Source organism: Phoenix dactylifera, chromosome 1 (assembly GCF_009389715.1).
Source record: "Phoenix dactylifera cultivar Barhee BC4 chromosome 1, palm_55x_up_171113_PBpolish2nd_filt_p, whole genome shotgun sequence".
Classification (NCBI taxonomy): Eukaryota; Viridiplantae; Streptophyta; class Magnoliopsida; order Arecales; family Arecaceae; genus Phoenix; species Phoenix dactylifera.
In genome coordinates, this window is record NC_052392.1 from 16827318 (window position 1) to 16836278 (window position 8961).

Sequence of the window (8961 nt, forward strand, 5' to 3'; positions counted from 1 at the left end):
GGATGAAGGAGAGGGAGGACGAAGCAAAGAAGGAGGAGGAGGAGAACCATCGGGTGGAGGCGAGAAGCAGCCGACGGAAGAGAGAGGGCGGCCAGCAGGATCCATCCGGGAGCATCTCCTCTTCCGATTTTCCCAGCCGGGCAAGAGAAGGAGGAGGCCTTCCATTTTTGGGGATCATCCGGTGAAGGAAAAGGAGAAGGACACGGAGCAAGGGGGAGCCAACATCCACACCTTTCCCAGCCGAGCGAGAGAGGAGAAGAGGCCACGGAGAGAAAACAGAGTGCCCTATTTTCTAAACCAAAGAAAGAAAAGAAAGGGATTTATGCTTTATTTTATTTATTCTATGCTAATTCCTTTTATAAAAATGCTTGCATCTCATATGGATAGCTAAATCTCTCTTAGCTAAGGCTAGGGAATAGCCTAGTATTCTTTCATGTATTCTTTTAATCATCAATTAAAATTTTAATATCATTTATGTGCAGTGAATGTTTAGGAATTACTTTAAACTTATACATTTGTTTGATCTGTTATTTCCCCCAGGGTATAACAGATGCTTAGAAATCCCTGTAGTCCAAAGTAAAATTAATGCAATACTATCCATAAAGATCCATTTATTTATGATTTTCACCGCTTTATTTTTCAGTTAGGTCTTCACTCAGATCTAACTGAGGTAATAGGTGATTAAAAGAAATGCATGAAGAAGTACTAAGTTGAATCCCGATGCCTTAGTTATCCCAAGCTGAATATAAATTAGCCTTTAGTTTTTGTTCATAGTCAAATCCCTGTGGATACAATCTCGGACTCACCGAGAATATTACTTCGCTACACCCTATACTTGGGGTATCCTACTTTTAATTTCTCTTTTAAAAAGAACAAGATCAAAATCGTAGCACTCGCAATGTGTCTGATTATGTCAATATCTAGCAATTGCTTAGAGGGTATGCTAGGAATCCCAATCTTGATAGCTCCATTAGTTGCCAAGGTACAACATCTAATTCATTAATTGGTTTAGTTATGTTGTTCTTGTGAGTAGATCTGCACAGCTATTCAATTTTATTTATTTGTAATAAATTAATAAATTCTCTGGATATAAATGCAAATGCCCATGGGGTAGTACTTGAGATGGAACCTTGCATGGATCTTGTAGGAAAATTTATCATAATCAAAATGGATTGAAACAAACTTACTTGTTGTAGATCGGGTTGAATCACCAGCTTTCGGTCGAATCACAAGTCGTAAGCATAATTACAGAATTAAAAAATATTTGTTGATCACAACTCAAGAACTCTTTTTGCTAAAAAATATGAAGAAAGATCGCTCTATTTTTTTTTGTTTTGCAACTGCCTATATATATAGAGGCAGAAATTAACTGCCTTTGGCATATCCAATAGGTGTCTTGAAGGGTTGTTTCCCTTCAAATAAAACGGATCGGGTCGACCCATCATGGGCGGATCGACCCGACTCTAAGAACCAATATCTTTCACTCGCACATGATGGGCTTGACACGATCTCCATAGCAATATAGATCTTTTTTCATATTTCTCTCATGGCAATTTATACTTTGTAAGTGAGTCGTGCGACAAGTGAGTGTATGAAATTGAGCTTTTATGCTATGCACCTATTAGGGATACATAACAACTCACCAATTAAGAGCATTAAGTTATATCTCACCATACCTCATGTTTATCTCTTTACATTGATTCAAGCATATCTGATCCCTCAAACCATATGAAAGCATGCTTAATCATTCTCACTGCATATATTCACAATTATACCTAACTTTCTCAAATACGATATAATTGTCCCGGTGGTGAATATAAGTAAGGATGCAAAGCAAAATAGTCTTTCTTTCCTATTCGAATATCTCAATTTCAATTTGATTGCTTTTCTAGGCATGCCTCATATAGCCGAATCATTCATAGCTGTAGATAACACGTTAAAGTAGCAAATATCAAACTAAAATATAAACAAACAATCAAAAGTCATAAGAGTATCATATGAGGTTATACAAAAAGCTCATAAAGACTCACACAGTGAGGAAGCAGGGATCCATTCTCTCACTTTTTTTATTGGTCGAAATAGCACACATGGTATGAATCAAGTGCTACGGTGTTATTCTCTGTCCCCATTAAGCGTATGTCATTTTTTTCAACAAACATCTTACAGACTTTAGTTCGGGCATACTCCAATGCCTAACTTGAGTTCCACTTCTAAATGCTCTTTATCACAACAAACAACCAAGAACTCACATCTAGCTTTTGCCTTATGAAATCTCAAGTACCACTATCTTGATGATTGCTTTAGGCCATATATAAATTTCTTTAATTTGCACACTTTGTGCTATTGGCCAGAAGGAATAAACCTACAGGCTGTTGCTTGTAGATTTCTTCTTCCAACTCGCCATTTAGGAAAGATGTTTTAACGTCCATTTGATGCAATTCTAAATCCATATGTGCTACGATGGCTAAAATCAATCGAATGGAAGTAAATCTTACAACTGGCAAAAAAGTTTTCTCAGAATCTATCCCTTCTTATTGGGTAAAGCCTTTCGCTACTAAGCGAGCTTTATACCTTTCAATGGATCCATCCGCTTTGCATTTTATCTTGAGAACCCACTTGTTCCCTATGGCCTTACGCCCTAATGGAAGATTAACCAAATCTCATACTTAGTTTGATCTCATTGACTCAATTTCTTCTTCCATTGCTTTCTTCCACTCGTCCTTCGCAAAGCATGAGAGTGCCTCGGTCACTGATTTGGGCACTTCATTATTTTGTAGAGTTACCATATAAACTTTCTCTTTGATTTCAAATCGGCACTGGGGAACACTTTTTTGCATACTCCATTGTAACTAGGTTTCAGATAAATAAAATTCATCTCGAGGTATGGTACCCCCACTTGGTTCAAGTGGTTAAAGCAATTGCTCTTGCTCCTCAATAAATTCATTATTTGTACCATTGTCCACCACTTCATATAAGGATTCTTTTTTGTTAATCTCACCCCTACTAGGAAATTCATCCTCCAAAAATGTAACATCTCGTGATTCAATTTCAGTTACACTTCCATCAGTCTATTCTCTAATAAACACATACCATTGGGAGTGTTTTGAGTATCTTATGAAGATATATTTCCTTCCTCTAGAACCCAATTTACCATATTTTCTAGAGAAATTAAGAACATAGGCAGCTGACCCCCAAGGTCGTAAATAACTTAAGTCAGGTTTTCTACCTGTCCATAGCTCATATGGGGTGGAAGGTACTAATTTAGAATGTACACGGTCAACAATGTAGGCTGCGGTAAGCAAAGCATCCTCCAAAAGGACATTGGTAAATTTGCTTGGGCTATCATTGACCTAACCACTTTCAATAATACCCTATTCTTTCGTTCGGCTACACCATTCTATTGTATTGTACCAAGAATAGTTAATTATCTAATTATCCCTTTTTCATTACATGATTTTTTGAATTGATCAGATAGATATTCACATCCACGGTCAGTCCTTAATGTCTTAATCCTTCTATCTAATTGATTCTCAACCTTATTCATGTAATATCTGAAACACTCTAGTGCTTCTGACTTATGAGAAATCAAGAAGACATGACCATAATGTGTAAAATCATCTATGAATGTAATGAAATATGAGACTCCATCCCTCACCCTCACATTCAATGGACCACAGATGTCTGAATGGATTAATTGCAATGGAAATTTGGCTTTGGATCCTTGGCCAAATGGTTTTCTCGTTGTTTTCCAACTAGATAATGTTCACAAGTGGGCAAATTAACTTTAGAGAGCATCCCAAGGAGACATTCTCTAGTTAGTCGATTTATTCCATCTTGCCCAATATGTCCTAGTCTAGCATGCCAAATATTAGCATCCAAATCATCTTGATTAGTAGAAGATGCTATTAACGAAAAACAACTAGGATTAATATAACTCGATATATTATCCACATCAAAAACTATCAAACCATTATTTAAATATCTAGATCCGTGAAACATAGTACCATAAAATAAGTTTACCATAGATCCATCAAATACAAGCTTATATCCTAAACCTATTAGAATAGAAACAGAGACCACGTTCCATCGCATGTCCGGTGCCTAAAGAACATTATATAGGTATAAGGTTCAACCACTATGCAACATGAGGTTGCAAGTGCCAATACCCTTAACTGCAATTCTAGAGTTGTTTCCCACATGTATCTACCTTGTACCAGCTCCCACTCAATGGTACTCCACATATGCTTCTTAGTCTCTAGCTATATGGTCAGTGGCTGCTGAGTCTACAGTCCACATAGGATTAAATTCCACTAACATAACAGAGCTAGAAACATAAACAACACCATAAGAAGCAAAGTTTAATGATGTTACCTTCTTCAGCTCGTTGCACTCACAAGCAAAATGGCCCAACTTTTGGCAATGGTAACACCTTATTTTGGTCTTGTCTCTCTTTTTGCCAAAATGCTTGCCATCTTTATGGTGATCAGTTTTGTTCTTTTTGGATCCTCTTCCAGTCTCCTTTCCCTTCCTGCCCTTGTTCTAGCGCGCTTACGATTAGAGTCCGAAACTCCCTATGCATCATTTTCAACCACATATGCAAGACTAGGAGCCCTTGCTGCTCCAAGTCGCTCATCTTCTAGCTCAATATGGTGGACAGTATCAACAAAGGTCTTTATGCTATCATTATGGGTTAGATTTATCTTCATATGTTCCCAACTATCGAAAAAAGACCGGATTAAAGCTTGCACTTGTTGCTCATCCGTGAGTACATGACCAGCTGATTTTAACTCCCTAATCATATTAGCCATCCCTCTCAGATGTTGTTTAATTGTACAATTGAGATGCTTTTTGTATGTGTCAAACTTTATAGTCAGCTATCAGAGTTTGGTCACAATGGTTTCTCCAAACTTATCTTTAAAATATACCCATATTTCATGAGTAGTTGGGAATTGCTCACATTCACAGATGAGATCATCAATCATGGAGCTTATTAAAATTCCACGAGCTAAAGTATCCTTTTGTTCCCATGCTTGATAAGCCTCTAGATCTCTTATATGTTGAGCACTATTCCCTTTACCAGGATCATCCATTTGTTGATGAATGGATTCAAGTACTTGTTGTTCCTCAAGAATATATTGGATCTTATGGTACCATATATTGTAATTATCACCATCCAGTTTTTCATTTTTATTCAGATCAGCTATTATATTTTTTGATGCCATGGTCTACTAAGTAATAAAAGACATTAATCAATACTCAAAATACACACACTCATCTAACTTTGTGCACATGTACATTAAATCAATGATAATTTTACATAAGTACAGATTCGAAAGTTCACTATGTTCCCAATTATCATCTGTAAAACAAACGCTCCATCATCATGTATTTAATTGCATTGCACAAAGAACAATTCTCAAATGAGAGTTTCCATCCCAATGTTATTTCAGCTCCCCCTTAAAATGATATTTCCATATAATCAACATTAATTAATGCACATAACATTTAGTTACGAACATACCAAATAAGACAATTCACATATAGCATACACATTAAACTACATGCGTTCACAGATAATACAAATTTCATCCTACTTCATACATAAGTTCTATAAAATGCACAAACAATATCTATATATTAATCTCCATCTTTAAAACTTCGAGACATTGGTATTTTCCTATTGATTAAATTATTTGCAAGTTTAGGTTCAATTTTTTCTATCCAAGGGTATAGGCCAATGCAACCTTTTGTACTTCGAGGATTTGAACAAATGGAGAATGTTGCAGCTCGCTTTGCATCATTTTGCACATTAAATTCTATATCAAGTTTCCACTCATAGCACAAAATTCGTTTCACAACTTTGTACTCCTTTTAAGGAACTCCAATAGAGCCCAAATATCGTTAACCATTGTAGCCCAACAGGCCAATAAAAACCTATGTAACCCTTCAACCTTTTTTTCTTCTAATAGAGTAAAACTAGCTATCTCAATGTTCATTATTAATTTATCCACTTCTTTAAAGTATTGCCTAATTGTGTGATTTGAGTCCATTTCATAACACATCAAGGTGTAGTATAATTTCTTAAACTCATAGAAAAACATTCTTCTATTATACTCGGCAGCAGCCTTTAAAGCATTCTCAACTTTTGCTTTCTTAGTAATAACCATTTCCAATTCGGCTTCTCGGCTTCAGTTCTCCGGCCTCTTTTTCTGCTTTTACTATGTGGTAAAGATGCCATCTACCCCACTTAAGAAAATACTAAGACCACAAGCCACCAAAAAATTTTCAAAATTTTTATAATTTCTAAAAATAATTTTTCTTCCATTTTCTTCTCATTCCAAAACAAAAAATAATAATAATTTATTTTGTGTTCAGAAAAATAAAATAAATGACACAAAAAAAATCTAGTAAATTGAGATGAGTCCATTGGTGTGGTCAAAATTTGATTTTGATGTCTCTATGATAGAGAGTAGTGTTGGGCAACGGGCCGTGCCGGGCCGGCCCGGCCCAGGCCCACCGGGCCAAAGGACTAAACGGGCCGTGCCTGGCCCGGCCCCAGGCCCGTCTATTGGCGGGCCGGGCCGGGCACGGCACGCCACGGGCGCAAACGGGCCGTGCCAGGCACGGCCCGCAACGGCGTCAAACAGGCACGGCCCGCAACGGCTCCAGACGGGCCGTGCCGGCACGGCCCGTCTGGAGAGGGGGGAGGAAAATAGCCGTTTCCAACGGCTATTTTCGGAAAAAAGTCCATTTTACCCCTCCCAACAGTCCAATAACGGCTGAATTGAGGGGTATTTTGGGAAAAAAAATTTTGGGCTTCTATAAATAGCCCATTCCTCCCTCATTCTCACCACACCAAACCTCTCATTCTCTCCTTCTCTACTGCTATTATTTTTCTCTTCTAAAGTGCTCTTCTAGCAATTTAATTTTTAGTTTGTTCAAGTGCTACACAAGAGGAGGTTCCTGTTGAGAAGAGAAGGTCGCTTCTGTTGAGAGCACAAGAGGAAGCTCGGAATCTCGGCTCTGCCTCTGCCCTCCGACCCTCTACTCAATTCCTCCTTGCGGTTAGTTTTTATTTTTTGAATTAATCATAGATATGTCATCTTTTGAGGAAAGTCAGTTTGGCATTCCTGTTTCTGAGGGAGAAGAAACTAATCCCCAACCCCATGTTCCTAGTTCCTCTAGAACTGGTGAACCGAGTGAAGATCAAACCTCTTCTCGTAAGAGGACTAGTGCTGTATGGAATGAATTTGATAGAGTTATGGTTGATGGAGTCTGGAAAGCTAGATGTAAAAAATGTGCCAAACTTTATAGTTCTAGTAGTAGTGGGGGAACAGGGCATTTAAAAAGACATCAAGAGAGTCATAGGATGTATGATTCTCATGCTCAAACTCAAAGTACCCTTAATATACAAGGGGGATTACTTGTAGGTAATTTTGCATATAATCATGAAAATCAAAGAAAAGCACTTGTAAAATGGATAGTTAAGGATGAATTACCTTTTAGTTTATGTGAATCTTTTAATTTTGAAGAATATGTTCAATTAAACCTACAACCTGCTTACAAAAGAACTAGTAGGCGTACATTTAGAAGAGTAGCTATGACCAACTTTTTTGCAATGAAACAAAATTTAATTGAAACACTTTCTACTTTAAATGTAAAAATTTCATTAACTTCTGATATTTGGTCAGCATCTGTAGGTAGTAATTGTTTTATTGCCATTACTGCTCATTATATTGATAATGATTGGCAATTAAATAAACGTATTCTTGCTTTTCGTGCTTTTGATTTTTCACATTCTGGGCAACAAATTTCAAATATTATTTATCAAACTGCATGTTCATATAATATTAATAATAAAATTATGTCTATTACTTTTGATAATGCATCTAATAATAATTCTGCTGTTGCATTATTAAAAGACTCATTGCATCCCATATTAGATGGAAATTTACTGCATATTAGATGTGCATGTCATATCTTAAATCTTTCTGTTCAAGCTGGCATGGGCATGATTCAAGATGTGATTTCAAAAATTAGAAATGCAGTTTCTTTTATTCATGCTTCAAGATCAAGACTTCAAAAATTTAAGAAATTATGCATAAATCATGGTAAACATTTTAAAAAATTTAAACTTGATGTAATTACTCGTTGGAACTCCACATATAGCATGATACATGATGCATACCTATATAAAAACTTATTAAGTGCATATATTAATGATCGTGGATTAGGCTTTACATTGTCTGAAACTGATTGGAATAAAGGAAAAATTTTGAAAGATTTTTTGCTTAGTTTTTATAATGCTACCAATGTTCTTTTTGGTATTTATTACCCTACTTCATGTTCATTTTTACAACAAGCATATATAATTAGTCAAAAATTTGCAGAACATAGATATGATGATGTTTTAATGCCTATTATTGACCTAATGGAATCTAAATGGAATGAGTATTGGGACAAGATATGTCCTATGCATAACTTAGCTGCTGTATTTGATCCTAGAGTTAAATTAAATGGCGTGCTAATTTTACTTGATGCATATTCTGAAAATATGAATCAAGATTCTGAATCTGCTAAAGATGAGGTAAAACAACTTCTTTATGATATTTATGCTATATATGATGAAAAAATTCGTGGATCTAGAACACAAATACAAACCTCTATTTCTTCTTCTAGTAGTTCTCGTTCGTCATCTATTTTCTCATTCATTGCACAGAGAAGACACATACATGCTTCAAGTTCCTCTTCATCTTCTTCATCTTTAAGTAGTGAACTAGAATTTTATTTACGAAATGATCTTCAGTCTGCATATGATGAAAATCAAATAGAGAATCTAGATGTATTATCTTGGTGGAAGAGTGTTAGAAATCAATATCCTGTTATGTCTGCAATTGCACGCGATATTTTAGCTGTGCCGATGTCCACGGTAGCATCGGAATCCGCTTTTAGTGCAGGTCG